This window comes from Carcharhinus amblyrhynchos, chromosome 3 (genome assembly GCF_965287045.1).
Source record: "Carcharhinus amblyrhynchos chromosome 3, sCarAmb.v2.hapA, whole genome shotgun sequence".
NCBI lineage: Eukaryota > Metazoa > Chordata > Chondrichthyes > Carcharhiniformes > Carcharhinidae > Carcharhinus > Carcharhinus amblyrhynchos.
Window position 1 is genome coordinate 46554790 of NC_137326.1, and position 19340 is coordinate 46574129.

Sequence of the window (19340 nt, forward strand, 5' to 3'; positions counted from 1 at the left end):
GCTTTACTAGAATGGACTTCTGTCACATGGAAAAATGAGTGAAAGGGCATAGTTTTTGAACAAAGAAGGCCAAAGAGGGATTTATCACAGATGTATAATATTTTGTGCACATGTTGAAAGTCATGAATAATGGGGTAAATAGGAAGAATTGTTTTCTGTGGCAGATGGATCTGGATCACTAAGTGATGGACACAGATTTTAGGTAACTGTCAAAAGAACTAGAGGAAAGTTGAGGGAAATGTATTTAATACAGAGGCTTATTAGCTGAAATGCCAACCCTGAAAGGGTACTGGAAGCAGATTCAATAACATTCAATACAGGAAAATTTGATATATTTTGAATGCTAGAAAACCATAGAGAAACAAAACTAGTTAGACTGTACTTTCAAAGATCCAGCACAGACACAATCAATCAATTAACTTCATGTGCTGTAAATTTCTCTGACCGCCTTCTCAGCGCAACTAGAAAAGGGACAATAAGTGCAGTCTAGCTAGAATCACACACATCTCAACAACAAAACAGTATTAAGTATTTTCTAAAATCTGTTTCCCACTCTGGTTTCTATCCCTAGGAATCATATGAAACAAAACTATGAAATGTTAATTTCATTAACGCGATCAATGTTGATTCCAAGCAGAGGAAAATGAAAAAACAGATCACTCATGACATCAATGCTAGACAATTACCATCTCCAACAACAGCAAGTCCAGCCATCTCACTTTGATGTTCAAAGGGATTACCAATGCTGAAGTGCTCTTCAACATTCTGGGAGATTACCACTGATGAGAAGCACGCTGAACAGTTCGTGTTCTTATCACCACAGTAGCCTATTGGGGTGATGAGACCAGGTCAAAGGTTGGGAAATTCTGCAGTGAACAAACCATTGTCTACACTGCTCCCCGCCCCCCACCTACCCACCTAAAGCCTGCCCACCATCTACAAGATATAAGTCAGGGATGTAATGGAATACTCTTCACTTATGTGGGTGTGTGCAACTCCAATAAATCAGCAACATCCAAGAGAAAACAGTCCTGTCAGAACTTGCCTATTAAAAGGTTCTAGGTTCCAGAACAGGGTTCTCCCATGGTTCACAACTTCCTTGAGCTGATTTGACACAAGTTGTTCTTAGGGCTATCTAAAATCCCAGTCCTGCAATGGAGCCAGCAACACTGGGAATGCTGCACGTGTCTCCTTTCCTGTCTCGATATTAGCCAGGAATTTGCACACAACCAATGCATGTGGAATCGTAAGTTTTCTTTTCCGCCCATGTTAGGACATTAAAATCTGAACCGTTCCCCTTGATCCATAATTGCAGTAACTAACCAGTTGAACTTCTCCATAATTAGCACTGTACTACTAAAATTAGGCAGCACATAGCTTTGAGATATGCAATTTCTGAGTGCATGTTTCATCAAGAGTAAATATATTTAATTTGGAATTTTACTAACCTCCCCAACTCTTAATCTTTCTCCAGTTTGATTCGGTTGCATCAAAGGCACTGCTGGCATACATTAACACTCCAACCAATTGGCTCATATCCAGTCTAATACAAAAAGTAAGTTAAGAAAGATCTTTTGCTAAAAGATTCAGCAGCTTTCCAGGGGGTAGATCCCAGAGTGAAGTTTTGCAGGCAACCCTATTGATCCTAGTGGTATTAGGATCTTTGTCTGAGCAGAATTAAACAATCCCTTCATCTTCACTCTTTACACAAAGCAATGGGCCCCTCAGAATACCTTCTGTGTTATTTGCCCTTCACAACCAAAGAAAAACAATTTAAGGCTGGATATTTTGATATTTTTGCATTACAGCTAAATAGACACAAAAATGCTGAGTCAATGTTGCACAGAAAAATTACCATGAGTTTAGCAAATTTTATCATTGTAGTTTTGTGAAATACTACAAAACAAACACTGATAGAATGCAGAGATGATGGAAGATGTGGAGGTGATAACATCCACTTGGAAAGAGAAAAGGAATGTTGCTCATGCCAAGCAGCTTTGCACCATAACCTAAGGTTACATATTCATGAACAGAATAACTCACCACAAAAAGCAACACTTTGAAAGATTTATTGATACCTTTCATCAATGCACCAGCATGGGAGGCCTTTTGCAGAAGCCCAGGGGTAAAACATAAAGCCGTTGGAGCTTCAACAGAAGACTGAAGGTGGAAAGAAATGCTGTTTCAATTACATGTGTTGCTTTGGCAGCCAATCAAATGGTGATAATGTACACAAGTACTTTTATTCCAACCTCTCCCCAGACAGCAAGCCGTTGGAGTAAGCAACAAAATATATTGAAATAAATGCACACTTCCTTTAGTTCTGATGGGATAAAGCTTCAGATTTCCGAGCCTGGAGGTGTTGGAGTTTCACGATTTACTTTACTGATTCAAGGAATATCACATCACTTCAAAATGAATAAACCGGTAGAAAGTTAGTCATCACAGCTAAAATAAAGTCAAGGGCTGAAAGATGGCAGGTTCTTTTTCCAAATTTTATACAAATCTGCTACAGGTGTTATACCAAATAAAATCTACACTCAATTTTACCCTTTAGCATTCATTTTTTCCATAAGGTAATTCAATGAAATTTATTAATGAATAAATCGTGCTTGCCACTCTAAATGTGCCAAGATCCCTTAGGCAATATATATTATTCACAACACAAGGGAATGGCTTCTGATGGAAAAGGCAGACTCCTTAGCTTTTAAGAATTTGGATCGAAGTGACTAAACTTGAGTTTTGTTTTCAGTTGGAGTTGACTTTCAATGCATAATCCTGTAAACTAACCTACCTTGTGGTTAATTTACTTTACTCAGTCAAGGTCCTTGTTTTGAGTTTTAAAACTTTTACTGTAATGGACAGACTAAAACCAATAATGCCCAACCATATTTTGGTAGATAGTTTATCCTCTAAAGAAAAGATTCCCAGTCCAAATTTTTATAATAACCAAAAATCCTCTGCCAGTTATACTTTTCTGTGTCCCTTAAGTGAATACTTCATTTTCCAGGAACAAGTCCAAAGCTATTCTCAGCTCCTTTTCCAGCTACATAACCTCAAATCCCCAAACTAACTTTCACTATGAGGAATTCCGGGGAAGTGCCGAAAGATTGGAAAAGGGCTAATGTTACGTCGTTGTTTAAGAAGGGTGCCAGGCAAAAGGCAGGGAATTATAGGCCGGTCAGTTTAACGTCTGTTGTAGGTAAAATGTTAGAATCCGTCATCAAGGAGGAAATAGCGAGGCATCTTGAGGGGAATTGCTTGATAGAGCAGACGCAGCACGGTTTCGTTAAAGGGAAGTTGTGTCTGACAAATTTACTGGAGTTCTATGAGGATGTGTCTAGGGCAGTGGATAGAGGAGAGCCGGTGGATGTGGTCTTTCTTGATTTTCAGAAGGCGTTTGACAAGGTACCTCACAAGAGGTTATTGCAGAAGGTCAGGGGACATGGAGTTGGGGGTAGGGTGTTAGCGTGGATAGAGGACTGGTTGTCAAATAGGAGCCAGAGAGTGGGGGTCAATGGGTGCTATTCGGATTGGCGGTTGGTGACTAGTGGAGTGCCCCAGGGGTCGGTGCTGGGGCCTCAACTATTTACCATTTATATAGATGATCTGGAGGAGGGAACCGAGTGTATGGTGTCGAAATTTGCTGATGACACCAAGATTGGTGGAACGGCAAATTGTGCGGAGGGTGTGGAGAGACTGCAGAAGGATCTAGATAGGCTGGGCGAATGGGCCAGGAAATGGCAAATGGAATTTAATGTTGGCAAGTGTGAGGTGGTCCACTTTGGTAGGAATAATGGTAGGAAGGACTATTACTTACGTGGCGAAAAACTGCAGCAGGCGGCGGTGCAGCGGGACCTCGGGGTCCTTGTGCATGAGTCGCAAAAACCCAGCTTGCAGGTGCAGCAGGTGGTCAGGAAGGCGAATGGGATGCTGGCCTTCATAGCGAGGGGGATTGAATATAAAAGTAGGGAGGTCTTGCTGCAGCTGTATAGGGCATTGGTGAGGCCGCAGCTGGAGTACTGTGTGCATTTTTGGGCGCCGCACCTGCGCAAAGATATTTTGGCCTTGGAGGGAGTGCAGAGGAGGTTTACTAGGCTGATACCGGAGTTGAGGGGGTTGAGCTATGAGGAGAGGCTGAATAAACTAGGCTTGTACTCGTTAGAGTTTAGAAGAATGAGGGGAGATCTCATTGAGACGTATAAGATGATGAATGGGATGGATAGGATAGAGGTGGAGAGACTCTTCCCGCTCAAAAAAGACAGTAGGACTAGGGGGCACAGCCTCAAGATAAAGGGGGGGCGGTTTAGAACGGAGTTGAGGAGGAACTTCTTCACTCAAAGGGTGGTGAATCTCTGGAATTCTCTGCCCGTTGAAGTGGTGGAGGTTGCCTCGCTAAATATTTTTAAGACGCGGGTTGATGGGTTTTTGATAAGAGAGAGGATTAAGGGTTATGGGGAGAGGGCGGGAAAGTGGAACTGAGCCACGACAGATCAGCCATGATCTTATTGAATGGCGGGGCAGGCTCGAAGGGCTAGATAGCCTACTCCTGCTCCTATTTCTTATGTTCTTATGTAACACTAAATTAAAATTTATATTTGATAATTTCAAAATCTGATAAGGAAACTAACATTTACATCATCCAAATAAGCATCCATAAAGGCTACTATTTTGTCTCTGTGACTGGGGAATAATACCCTTCAGTTATGCTTCCTCCTTTGTGTTAGGATCAGCATCTCTAGTAATTGGGTGCCAAATTGATGCAGAATTAAAATGATTGACATTCATCAGAATTCTTGCAGCCAATTACTGTACCTAGTCATCATCGTAAAAAGCTCATTCAATCAGCTAAGACAAGAAATGAGCAGATGAAAACCAACCTCATTCAAGAGACAGAAGCATTTCCAGAATGCTGTCAACTTAAATTCCTAAGAATGTGTGGCTGATCTTTCTCGATTGATCTTTCTTCAAGTGTCTGCAGTTTCAAGGATTTCAGTCAAGTAAAACAAAAAAAAATCCACAGAAGCCAACAAATTGTTTATAACCTGGAAAGCATTACCAGAAAGGATATTAGAACAGATTCAGCATTAATTTGCAAAAGGAAACTGAATGTAATATATGTGATGGTACTGTGCCTTTAAGAAATGCATTCATATCATATATCTTGCAATGGATATGTTTAAAATTGAGCTTTGTTTTACATGGTGCTGATTTGTCTGGGCTCACATACTGAGAATGCAGGCTACTGATCGATCTCAGCTAGGGATGTGTTTGTTTTAATCTGAATTAATACATTTTGGTTATTTTTTTTCCCAGATTAAGGTTCTAATTTGTTTGATTGACAAAGTCATGTGCTTAAGGGGAGGAGCTAAATTTACAGGGAAAAATCAGGCAGTGATTGTTGGGTTCTGAAAGAAGCAAGAGCTGTTCCTCTCTCTCTCTCTAGAGGCATCTGTTTGTGACCTGCAAGAAGAAATAGGTCTCTCTCTTTCTCTAAGTGTGTTCTGGAGGCTCAAGGATTGGTAGCCCATGTACAAGCACTAAGCCTCTGTGAAGCTAACTGATTTTGAAGAGGAATTTAAGTCTACAAGAGGAATATTATTTAAACTAGAACTAATATTAAGGTTAACAGTAAAGAATTGTATCTTGTCACGTTTAAGTATTTCAACTGGTAAAAGTTAAGCTCATTCATTTGTTAAAGTTGAACTGTATTGTTAAAAAAAGCTTCCTAGTGTGTCAATAGAATTACATCTGGAATGAAACACCTGACCTTTGTACAGATGCCAAAACAGAAAAACTGTTGGCTTCTAGTTGGGCTTCATAACATGTTTTAGGGTTCCTGATTTCTACCTTAACATATACATAGGCTTTTAAAAGATCTTCCATAAGATACCACCAAATAGCTAAAAGCATTTGGAGCTAGAACACATGCAGAATTGAAAGCAAACCAATGATAAAGCAGAGGAGAGAACATGGGATTAATGGTTCATAGAATCATAGTATCCCTAAAGTGCAGAAGTTTAGGGGTACTATGGCCCATCGAGCCTGCACCAACTCTCTAGCAGAGCATCTTACCCTAACCCAGCACCCACCCTTTTCCCATAACCCACCCTATTTATCCCACTTATCCCCCTAATCTACACATTTTGGGGCAATTTACCATGGCCAATCCACCTAACCTGCACTCCTTTGGGCTGTGGAAGGAAACTGCAGCACCTGCAGGAAACCCATGCAGACATGGGGAGAATGTGCAAACTCTACACAGACACCAAAGGCTGGAATTAAACCCGGGTGCTTGGTGCTGTAAGGCAGCAGTGCTAATCACTGTGCCACTATGTCACTCAGATTGGCAGAAAATAGGCAAGTAGCATTCTACAGTTGTTCACCATTTTTATAAGTGATTTGTATATGAGGTTTGAAAGTAGAATACCAAAAGTTGTGAATGACAGAACACTGGGGGTGATGGGGGTAGGTAATAGTTAACAATGAGGAAGACAGTGACAAAATACAAGAAAATAACAATAAAATTGAAGAACGTAAACGGCAGATGAATTTCTGAGTGCTAATCATGGGTTGGTACAGCTTGTTAGTGGGACGAAGAAGGCCACATACTACTTGAAAAATGTTTCCATCCACCCTAGCAACAAGCTAAGTAGGAAGGCTAGCAAAAAGGCAGAGGTAGTGCGGTGGGGGGGGTGGGGGAGGGAGCGGAGCGTATGCCTGATGTTTTCCAGCCACCATGCCATTTTGCCAGTGGTGGGCAAATTGGCAGATATGCTGTCTACCAGGAGTCCAACTGAACTTCCTGTGGCCAACTTAAAACCTTTTGCACTTCCATGTGCACTTTGAAAAGGCAAAAGCCTGCCCCATCAATGGCTGGCCATGTATTGATAGCTGGTGGCTTTGCAGCATCTGAGTGAGGGTTCTTTTTGGAAATTCCATGGCACAGAAGGGGCCCCTGAGCCAAAACAGCCAACTGTCATCAACAATTCACCCAACTGATCGCCAGAACTGGCTGGTACCACAGTCGCCACATTTGTTGCTTCTCAGGGGTGCCCAGCCATTGGTGTGCACTAATCCTCCAGTTGTAGCATCACCACTGGCCATAGGTGGTGCCGCTGAGTTGTTGGCCCTCTGATTAGACCAGCAATCTTTGGGAGGCCACCTGCCATCCTGATTCACAACTGCAGCACTGGTGATGGTTACTCAGTTGGCCATAGGCAGGAATATGCCTCCATGAGACCTGCTATCGCTGAAACAGGGCCACCTCCCATGGTGGTAGGACTTCAGCCTCTGAGAGAGTCTAAATTTGGGTTGAGGCACAAAGGTGCTTTGACGGACGGATTTATGAACCATTAAACGTAATAAGTCAGATTAACAAAACAATTTAAAAAGTGCAAATAAAGCATTGGGGTTTATTTCTGAAAAAATATAATTCAAGAGCACAGACGTTATTTTAAACTTTCATTAAACCTTAGTTACATTACACTTGGACAAGTGAGCACAGTTCTGATCTCCTTTCTACACATCTGAAAAGGGAAAGATTTACAAGCATAAGACCAAATCTGAGAAAGGCTGAATAGAATAGGGTTATTTTCTTTTTAAAAAGTAAAGCAGTCACCAGAGAATTTTGAAATAATTAAATAATTTTACATCTACATTTGGAAGTGTCTAAAACTAGGGGCCTAAAGTGTAGTCACTCATAGAATCCATACAGTGCAGAAGGAGGCCATTTGGCCCATCAAGCCTGCACTGATAATAGTTCCACCCAGGCCCTATCCCCATAACCCATGTATTTAGTTTGTAATCCCCCAACACTAAGGGACAATTTAAAGTGGCTGATCGACCTAAACTGCACATCTTTGGACTGTGGGAGGAAATCGGAGCACCCAATGGAAACTCACGCAAATGTAAACTCCACACAGGCTGGAGGCTGTAACTGAATCTGGGACCCTGGTGCTGTGAGACAGCAGTGTTACTGTGCTGCCAAATGATAAGTCTAATCAGAAATTTATGAGAACCTTAATTCGGATTGGTGAGAATACAGAACTCCAAATAACCAGCAGTATAGATACAAATTGCATAGATGCATTTAAAGAGAAAACTTAAGCATGTGAGGAAGAAAGGAGTGGAAAAATTTGTTGATGGACAGAGATCAAGCTGAGAATAGATTTGTGTGGAATATAAATGTTAGCATCATTCTGCTGGGCTGGCTGATCTGTTTCTGTGCTCCCAAATGTACATAATTCTATGTATGTAGCCAAAAGGGCATACTTGCAGGACCATTGGGATGAGATGACTAATTAGAGAGTTCTTTCAAAGAAACAGAATGTGCATGATGTGGCAAATGGCCTCTTCTGAATTGTAATATTTCACGATTCTAAGAACACACCAAATTCCATCACATGATGCTCATTATGACAATGTTTCATTGAAGTGATGAAAGAACTACATAAAGTGATTAACAATATGAATTATTGGTGAGAGGGGTATTAGGTACTCTATTGCCCTTTATCTCTCAACATTACACCAGACAGCCATGCCATGAAGTTTCATGAGATAACGCTGCATTCATTGAATATTTTTCTGGTAACAACATGTTTTTCATGTTCCATCTGTGTTATTTTTGAATTGTTGTTCCTGAACCTCAGCACAAGGATAAGGTTGGATGCAGATTGAAAATTTCAGCAGAAAAATGAACTTTGCAAAATCTAACAGAGAAACTGTATCTTGTGAATGGAAAATTACAAGCAAAGAACTGCCTCTGGAAAACGTATACATACAAAATACAAATACTCCAAAAGATTTGACCAGAAAAACACAGGGGTACATCAGTGAAGTGATGTGACAACTAATTTTAGTGCAGAAGGAACTTGCATGTTTCTATATTCAGTTTCCTGGGGACCCACATCCTCATTATACCTTGATTCAAGCACAATTAAGGTTTGGCACTCATGCAAAAGGCAAAAACAACTGTTTTGTGTCTGGAGTTGTCAGGCATGATTGCACCTGTCATTCGAATGTACAGACAAAGAAAACTGGGGGCACACGTATTCTGAATTAAATCACTTAGAAACATGAAATGTTTTGCAATACCTTTTCACTCATTTATAGTTACTTGGTTCAACGTTTTTCATTTATCACTATCAAAAGAACATCTGTAGAAAGCAGTTCAAATTTACAGTGACACAAAATGGTATGATGTGATTTTAATTTAAACCAAGAATTTTCAGTGCCAGTCAAGCAATCAAAGAGAGGTACAAAAGGTCAATGGCGTAAATCACAGAAAATGAGGCAAATAATATTAACTGTAAAAAGGATCTCACCAAAATAAAGAAAACCCACATACTGTTTATTTTAAAGAAAAAAAGTTATACTTCTTCCAAACACAGCTTAAAGTACTGTATGCTTGCTCTCTGAAACACACTTCTGCCCTTCTGTTAAGTTGCATTAAGATACACAAAAAGTTCTGCAACAACCCAACAGGATTTAGACACATGTTGCATTCAATTTCTTCTTTCACTTGTCTCAAAGTAAATTTTGTTGTACATTCTATAAAATTGTAAATTGTTTCATTTTCAATATGGTTGAACCTATTCTGGGATCTTCGTGAGACTTCAAAAAGCAAAAGAAAGACTTGCATTTATACAGTGCTTTGCATAATCACTGCATGTCCCAAAACACTGACAGCCAATGAAGTACTTTTGAAGTAGAGTTACCGTTGTAGTGTGGGAAATACAGCAGCTAATTTGCACTCAGCAAACTCCCACAAACAGCAATGTGCTGATGGCCAGGTCGCCTGCTTTTTTGTGTGATGTTGATGGAGGATTAATATTGGCTTGGACAGGAAGGATAACTTTTCTGCTCATCTTTGAAATGGTGCTTTGTCATCTTTTACATCCACTTAAGCAGGCAAACAGGGCCTCTCTAAACCTCTCATCCAAAAGATTGCACCTCCAGCAGTGCAATACTCCCTTAAATTTTGTGTTCAAGTCCTGTGAGTGGGACTTGGATGCAGAATCTTTTAATTCAGAGACAAATTTGCTACAAACTCAGCCATAGCTGACACTGCTATGTCACTGAAAATTCAGCCAGGTGCAATGCTGGGAAGGCGGCGTTTGCAGGTCGTGCTGTCTCTTGGGTATCAAATTTAAAGTCAATAAGGGAAAGAATTGCAACAAAACCAAACCATGTAATGGACCAGCACAATACAGAATCTGGGGGTAAGTAATGCGAGCCACATCACCTGGCAGGCAACTTTGCTGTTTTTGCCCAAATAGCAAGTTGATAGTCAATCTGATTATCCTCTGAATGGACCATCTGGTGCAAACACAAGAGCATTTGGGGTGCTGATATCGAAGGACAAAATGACATCTGATCTGTGGTGCAACAATTAACCCTTTTGGAAAGGTACAAGAGCATCAGCTATAATGTTGAAATATGCTGTTGCAGAAACTTAGTGGAAACTTTTACCATGCTTTCTTTCTGTAAACAAATGTTGTTCAGATATCACACAAGGCACAATTACTGGTAAGCCTCATAATTACAACCTTCCCACTAGAATTATATTTGCAAAGGCAGTACTTACCCCAGCTACTTTGCTGGAGGTGAGAAGGTGCTTCTGGAAGGGGAAGATGGTTCTGTTGTAATATGGTACTCTGGCCACTTCACTAAAATTAGAGAACACAGGACAAATGTTACACAACTTATTAGAAATGCAAATTAAAGTTGTTGTTTCTTGTATAATACTTTTAAATTATTTGAGAACATAGTTTGAAGATCATTTACACAAGTCTCCGTGATCAATGGCACCTCACAAGAAAATTCAAGTTGTGTTACTTAATTTTTTAAATTTTATTTTTTCTCCCCGAGTTCAAGCACTAGAGGGCTCTGTGACAGTAAGCAGGCACTGAAATCAGAAAATGCCTCAGAACTCAAAGTACAACTGATCACCAGATGGTGTTATGAAGACTTGCTTTTGTGATAACCAATAATAGATGTAATTAATGAAAGTGAATGGAATAAACATTATTGCAGCTTAAAAATTTAAGCAGTCTAAAAGCCTTTCTTCCAATCATTCCAGTTCCAAAGGGCACACACATTTCCTCTACAATTTCATTTTGAATCCCAAAGAATTAAAAGTTTGTGTCTTTGAAAACAAAGATGCTTGCTGTGTTAATCTACAACTGGAATCACAGACCTGTGAATCACAGCTGTCATGGTAACAGGCACAAAGCACACGCTGCTTTATGCAACATCAGAGCACATCAACACTGAAATAGTCATTTTCAACTTCAAATGGAGAGTTGAACCACTTTTGTAGAGTCAGTGCAGGCATGAAGATATTACAATTCTGAAAGCTATATTTTAAAAAGTGAACACAAAAGCTGTCAGGATTGCTGTGGCATATGTGTAATTTTTGGCATTTGACCTTGAAAGACAGTCGAGTCTGCAGCAAATATCTGATTCAATATGGACAAAAACCTATGGGGTTTGCAAACCACTGATCTTCACGTTTCAACAGGAACCTCAATTCTCCATGTGTGCCAGACAAATGTGAAGTAGATCCCAACAGCCTTTCATTGTATTGTGATTGACCCACTTATAGGCTTAAAGTCCTACTCAAAAATTACTTAGTAACGCACAGGCTTACATGTTTATACTTGGGCTGCCAGTCCCAAACCTCCAGAACATTGAGAGAGAGAGAGACCTATTTCTCCCAGCCGATTCCAAACAGCAGCCTTCAGACAGAGAGACCTGTTGCTTCATTCAGAACCCAGCAGTAACTGCCTGTAAGCTTAGTGCCTCTCCTTAAGCACATGACTCTGTAAATCAATCTAATGAAGCCCTCCTCTGAAATCCCAGGGGAAAAATAAAATTAACAAAAATGCATTAACTCATATTAAAACAAACACATCCCCAGCTAAACTTAATCATTAGCTTGTATTCTAGGCATGTGGTGCCCAAATTGACATTGTGTAAAACAGAGTTGAATTTTAAACATACCTCTGACAAGAAACATAGTAGGAATAATTTCTTAAAGACACAGTATCATCACAGGTCATATGTTGACACAGATTTGTTGCCTGTTTTTACAACAGCAACAGTGAGCTCTACAAAAGCAGAGAAACCAGTAGAAAGGCATCAAACCAGCTGCCATCAACTCATCAGCAAAGATAACAAACTGCCATACCTTGAATGTGAGAGAAGGACACTTTACAATCTGTTCCAACTTCAAGTCCACCCGAAGGTCAACCCCTTGGCGATTTGACTACAAGATGTCTCAGAAATTATAAGAATCCTTGGCTTTTCAAGACCTTCACTCCAGCCAAAGCACCAACTTATCTGAGAAACTGTAGGCCAGCTAAGAAAAAGTTAGAAATATTCCCAGTAATTGACCCGATTCCTACTCAACAGCTGAACATCAAATTTCCTTTCCAGGTTCTCATGTTAGCTGATATTATTAATGTTTCTCTCTTTCAGGTACTGACTCTCTCCTCAACAAAACAACTCTTGACCCCATATCATTTCCATCTCTTCCCTTTTCAAAGGCCTTAAATAGTTTGCCGCCGCTCTGTGCCTTTTTTGTTTCCAGAGTGTCAAGATTTGATCTGTGCATTCAGAGTTTCACCTCACCACACCATTTAAACAGCTCTTACCCACGTAACAAAAGGCATCCTATGTGACAGTGACAAATATAACATGTCTTGCCTCATCCTTCTTCAGTTCCCTGCCACCTTTTATACACTTGACGACATCCAACTGCTGTACATTATCATCCACCTGAACGATACTGCACTTGCACGTTTCCATAGACATACACAAAACCACAGGTAATGGCTTTTCTCTCTAATCCTGTATGTTTACAATTCATGTCCCCAAGGATCCATTCCTTGGTTCCTGCCTATTTCTCACCTGCATGCTTTCCATCATTGTATTATCCTAAACCACAGCCTTTGTTTCCATATGTATGCTAAAAGACAGCTCCAACTTACCATCACCTCTCTTGACACTTAGAATGTTCCTAAATTATCAAATTTCTCATCAGACATTCAATGATGAGTAGTAATTGACAAGACTGAAGCCACTGCCCTTGATCCTTGCCATAAAGTCCTTTTACTAGTCAATGACTCCATCCCTCTCCCCGCCAATTCGCTTTGGCTGAACCAGACTGTTTTCCACCTTGGTTTCAAATTTGATGCTGAGATGAGCTTTTGACCATATATCCTCACCATCACAAGTCTGCCTATTTCCAGTTACATAGTATCACCCTTACTCTGTCCTGACTTCAGCTCACTTGCTGCTGAAACCTTCATCCTTGTTATCTCTAAACCTGAGTACAGGGTCAGACACCAGGCACGACCTTTTGTAAGGCATTCTCTGCAGAACATCAGGTCTCCACCAGCTATGTTTTTTGTTTATTATTTCATGGGATGTGAGCATCACTGTCAAAGCTGAAGTCATTACTTATCCCGAACTGCCCTCAAACTGACTGTTGCTGAGCCATTTAAGAGAGCAGTTACGGGTCAACCATAATGCTGGGGATCTTGAGTCACATGTAGCCCAGGCTGAGTAAGGATGGAAGATCTACAACCAGGTGAGAAACATGAACAGAGTGGATAAGAAGCATTTGTTTCCCTTAGCTGAAGGATTAGTCACAAGGGACATGGGTTCAAGGTAAGGAATACAAAACTTGGGGCGGGGGGTGGGGGGGATGTGAGGAATAACTCCTTTACCCAGAGGGTGGTGAGAGTCTGGACTGCACTGTCCGGAATGTGGTGGAGGCAGGTTGCCTCACATTCTTTAAAAAGTATCTGGATGAGCACTTGGCACATCACAACATTCAGGGCTATGGGTCAAGTGTTGGCAGATGGGATTAGGAGGGAGTTCAGGTGTTTCTAATGTCGCTGTGGACACGACAGACTTAAAGGCCTCTTCTGCACTGTAAGATTCTATGATTCTATGAGGTGGGTTTTTTTCAACAATTCATGATAGTTGTCATTGTTGCCATCTTTAAAAGTAGTTTTGAATCTAATTCAATTTAAATACATGCTATGTTGGGATAGCATTGGTTTGGGAGAAGACAGTGGAATTGGTCACATTCATCGCTTGTGTTTTGTTGTTAGAACTAATTAGCAGTCCTGTGACCCTGATCCTCCACATTTAATAAGCAAAGGTAAAAGTTACAGCCTTTTGAGCCAGAGTTCCATTCCTGTCCAGTTATAACATCAACTGGGATCATTCCACAATCACCAATAAGAGTTTCACCAATTATGACTTCGGTTGTAGAGCAATTTGAGCAGAATCCTGCTCAAATTGCTCTACAACTAAATCTGCTCCTGACTAATTCAAAACGAGAAATTGAGCTGTTGGTGGTTTTCGATGTGCCTTGAGCATCAAGCCACATTGTCCATTGTGAACAGTTTATTTCCATGAGTTAAGTTTTATCATGAATGCATAGGCAACTTTGATGCCGGTGAATAAATGATCACTGATTCAGATTTTTTTGTGCATTGTGTGCTTAAGTCCAGTGTTATATTCCATAGGTGGAATCACTGAATCCCTATAGTGCAGAAGGAGGCCATTTGGCCCATCAAGTCTGCATCAACACCAGGAATCATTGTTCTTATTTGAGCTAGTGAATTTCACTTTTTCTGGGATGCCAGTTGGTCAAATGTAATATTAAATTTACCAAATAGTTCAGGAAACCTGGTGAGGAGATTCCAAAAGTTGCTCTGGTCATAGGAATGTAGGATAAGGAGTAGATCATTTAATCCCTCCAGCCTGTACTGCCATTCAATTAGATACTGGCTGTATCTTATCTCCTTTCATCTAACCCTTAATACATCTGCCCCACAATAATTCATAAATCTCAATTCTTTGATTCCTTTCTCCTTAGTTTTAGATGCCGACAATCAGCATTCCCCAAGTTCAAGCTATGTTGTCAGTACTTCTGGCAAAAATACTTCCTGTCCTCTTCAGATAATTCCCCTTCAAGTCCCACAATGCATTTGTATGGTGTCTGCATTTGCTTGCCATGGCCACCTGGTGGCAGACTGAGAAGAAATTGGTATTTTTTTTTAAAAATCCGTGCAGGGATATCTTTTTTATGTTCTACCCTCATAGCGCTTGGCCAAATTAAAATGTTTTACAGAAGAATATGCTGATTACTTTATTTATATATACACAATTTCTTGCAAAGTTTCCTGTGTGCAACCTCATCTACTTGGAGTGGATTCTGAGAATTATTTTGATCAATAGATTCAAATAGCGAGTATAGTTTTTTGATTTCTTTAGAGTCATCATTTAAAATGTTCCAGCATTTGATAAGGTCCCCCATGCAAGACTTCTTGAGAAGGTGAGAGGGCATGGGATCCAAGGGGCTTTAGCCTTGTGGATCCAGAACTGGCTTGCCTGCAGAAGGCAGAGAGTGGTTGTGGATGGGTCTTTTTCTGCATGGAGGTCGGTCACCAGTGGAGTTCCCCAGGGATCTGTTCTAGGACCCTTGCTGTTTGTCATTTTCATTAATGACCTGGATGAGGAAGTGGAGGGATGGGTTAGTAAGTTCGCCGACGACATGAAGGTTGGTGGTGTTGTGGATAGTCTGGAGGAATGTCAGAAGTTGCAGTGTGACATAGATAGGGTGCAAGACTGGGCGGAGAAGTGGCAGATGGACTTCAACGTGGATAAATGTGTAGTGGTCCATTTTGGCAGGTCCAATGGGATGAAGGAGTACAATATCAAGAGTAGGAGTCTTAGCAGTGTTGAAGATCAGAAGGACCTTGGGGTCCAGGTCCATAGGACTCTTAAAATCGGCCTTGCAGGTGGAGGATGTGGTCAAGAAGGCATATGGTGCACTGGCCTTCATTAATTGAGGGATTGAGTTTAGGAGTCAGGAGGTAATGCTGCAACTTTATAAGACCCTTGTCAGTCCCCACTTGGAGTACTGTGCGCAGTTCTGGTCACCTCACTGCAGGAAGGATGTGGAAGCTATTGAGAGGGCGCAGAGGAGATTTACAAGGATGTTGCCTGGATTGGGAGGCATGCCATATGAAGATAGGTTGAGGGAGCTAGATCTCTTCTCTCTGGAGAGACGAAGGTTGAGAGGCGACCTGATAGAGGTTTATAAAATGTTGAGAGAAACAGATAGGGTGGATTCTCGGAGGCTATTTCCCAGGGTTGAAATGGTCGCTACGAGAGGACACAGGTTTAAGGTGCTGGGGAGTAGGTACAGAGGAGATATCAGGGGTGAGATTTTCACTCAGAGGGTGGTGAGTGAGTGGAATCAGCTGCCGTCGGTGGTGGTAGAGGCAAACTCGCTGGGGTCTTTTAAAAGACTTCTGCATGAGTACATGAGATTTAATGGGATTGGGAGTTACAGATAGTTCTATGGCCTGGTAGGTATGGATATGATTGGTGCAATTTGTGGGCTGAAGGGACTGTTTGTGCTGTAGTGTTCTATGTTAACTGCTCTGAGCATCTTCAAGGATAATAATGGCAACGACTTCACATAGCACAGTGGTTAGTACTGTTGTGACACAGCACCGGGTTCAATTCCAGCCTCGGGTGACCATCTGTATCGAGTTTTAGCATGCTCCCCATGCCTGCGTGGCTTTCCTCTGAATGCTCCAGCTTCTTCTCTGACCCCACCCCCAACCTCTGCTCTCTCCTCTCTCCTCCCCACCCCCCCCATAGATGTGTGGGCAAGGTTGATTGGCTATGCTAAATTGCCCCTTAGTTTCAGGTGGATTAGCAGGTTAAATACGTGGGATTACAGGGATCGGGCCTAAGTGGGACTGGTGCCAGTGCAGGCTTGATGGGCCAAATGGCCTCCTTCTGTACTGTAGGGTTTCTATGATTTGCTTCCATGATTCTAAATTAACACTTAGTGAAGAAAATATGTTATAAAAGCAAATGTTCCCTGCGCCACACTGATTTGTATTACTTTTGCCATGTACGGCAATAGAATTACAATGAATAATGGTTGATAAGTGTACACTTATTTGTCAGTACGCTGTATACCACCTTGTAATCTCTACTGCAGGCTGAACTGTCATGCTTGAGAGAGGCCTGAAAAAGATTAGTTGCTGTTGTCATCCAATAATTGCAGAATTTAACTTAACTACCTTGTGGCTTTCACCCTGCTTTTAATTAATTATTATTTTAAAACAAGTGTCAGATGAATCAGAAGCAGCATGCTTGGCGAGAGTCAGAAGGTTTTGAGTTCAATCCTCACTGCAGGGCTGTGCACACACTCCAGGATGATAGAGCAATCCCTCATAATTATACTGATATATGGTCAGAGGTGCTGTTTTTCACAAGAAATATGAAACAACTGTGCACTCTGGCTGTTTGAGTGGATTTAAAAGGACTCATGGACACATTTTAAAGACATGTTTCCCAAAGTAATGTGTGCTTATCCCTTAACCAAATCAATTTAAGTAGTCATTACTGTTTGCAAGAGCTTACTGTGCACAGTGAAGCAGTTTTGAATCAACTTTGAAGCTGTGAACTGCACTGTATTAACACCAGCCCTTTTCTCTCTCTTTGAAAGTCACTTTTAATGTAAGTGACTGACCAGAAAAATGAGCAGTAATGTCAATACTTTTGTTGATGTCAACTGTTAGTCTAAGATGGAACATGGAAAATAATTCGAGCTTTGTGTGAAGAGCCAGGACTAACGGAGACATGTTGAACTAAATAGCCTCTTGCAATGGTTTAATTTATATGAATCATTAACCTCTGCACTTTGTGAGGAGCTATGTGAAATTTGATTATGAAAATGAAGCACCAACAGGAACTAGGAGCAGAAGTAGGCAAATTCAGCCCTTCGAGCCTGCTCTGCCATTCAATCAGATCATGGCTGAACTCTCCATGGTTTCAAATCCACCTCCCCATCTGCTCCCCATATCCCCTTTCTTTAAAAGCTAGAAATATATCTCTTTTAAACCAATGATTCAGACTCCACCATGCTATGGCACAGCAAGTTCTACAAATCCACCACCCTCTGCATGAAGTAGCTCCTCATCTCAGTTTTAAATCTACCACCTCTCAACCTACAGCTGTGACCTCTTGTTCTAGGTTGCCCCATAAGAGATCTTTGTTTCCTTTTCCAATCCCTTTTATAATTTTATATACCTCAATCAGATCCCCTCTCATACTTCGAAACTCAAGTATAAACCCAAACAGTTTAACTTCTCCTCATATGTCAATCCTTTGGTCTCCGGAATAAAATCTGAACCTTGAACCTCCTATGAATTGCCTCCAATACCACCACATCCTTCCTCAAATAAGGAGGTCAAAACTTGGCACAATACTCCAGATATGGTCTCACCAACACCCTGTACAATTACAAAACTACATCTCTATTCTTATACTCAAGTCCCTTTGCAATAAATGCAACACCCGATTTGATTACATGCTACACCTGCAGACTGATTTTCAGTGATTCATGAACATAGACACCCAGGTCCATCGGCCTAGATGCATTTCAAATCTGCTTTCCATTTGGGTAATGATTTGCCTTTCCATTTTTTCTGCCAAAATGGGTTACCTCACACTTATAATGCAGTTACTGGAAAATTATTTGCTAAAGAGTAGAAAAAAATTATCATACTGAATACCATTCTTGAACTGCCTGATCCTAACTTTTCTCATACTTAAGTGGCAGTATTTAAACTTTAAAACTGATTTAATTGTAATAAGCTACAAGAGGGATTTAGGTTTCTCTCAGTCAAAACATTTCCACCCATGGAGTTAAGCCACGGGGACCACAATCCTGCTATTTTCTACTCAGACCTAAAATGTTCCCTTTGACCTTCTTTGGCGCTTTTAACAATTATTATAGATCATTTTAATGTCAGAGAAAAGTCATCCTGACTGTGCACTCAAAACATTAAAAGGTTCGCTGCTCTGGTGGAGCTCTTTACAGGCTGGCAGTGTGTGATTTGTTGTTGACAGTGTAATACTGGTGTTGCCACCGATATTTCACAATCAGCACCAAACCAAGTCGGACTGAAGTTTTAGTGGGCTTTGTTTGTGGATGGCTGACAGTTTGTCAGTTTGATATGCTCAAATGCTTTAATAATTACAGTTCTGAGTACATCTGCTTGAATTAGAAAACATGAGAGACATTATTGCAGAAAAACAAACCTTGGGGTGATTTTGCCAAAAAAGTTCTAAGACCCAAACAAGTGTGAAAATGGGTGAGTTTCAGATTGTTTTATCAGCATGGCTGTAAGTGCAATCTTATGCCACTCTGTTTAAAAAATGAAGGCCAATCTATTTCTCACCAGTAGGGGGAAGGGGCAGGACCTAACTGGAAAGCCAGCAGCTCACAG

At 40.9% G+C, this 19340-nt stretch overlaps 1 protein-coding gene across 5 annotated transcripts in view; it reads right to left on the minus strand.

Moving 5' to 3' along the window:
- The window catches only part of LOC145339265 (contactin-4-like), a 2278868-nt gene that overhangs the window by 1643322 nt on the left and 616206 nt on the right, over positions 1 to 19340 (minus strand). For all 5 annotated transcript variants that reach the window (XM_080183699.1, XM_080183724.1, XM_080183676.1 and 2 more), the window contains exon 3: positions 10589 to 10670. The gene's annotated coding sequence lies outside the window, so the exon portion shown is untranslated. The remainder of the gene's footprint in view (positions 1 to 10588; positions 10671 to 19340) is intronic.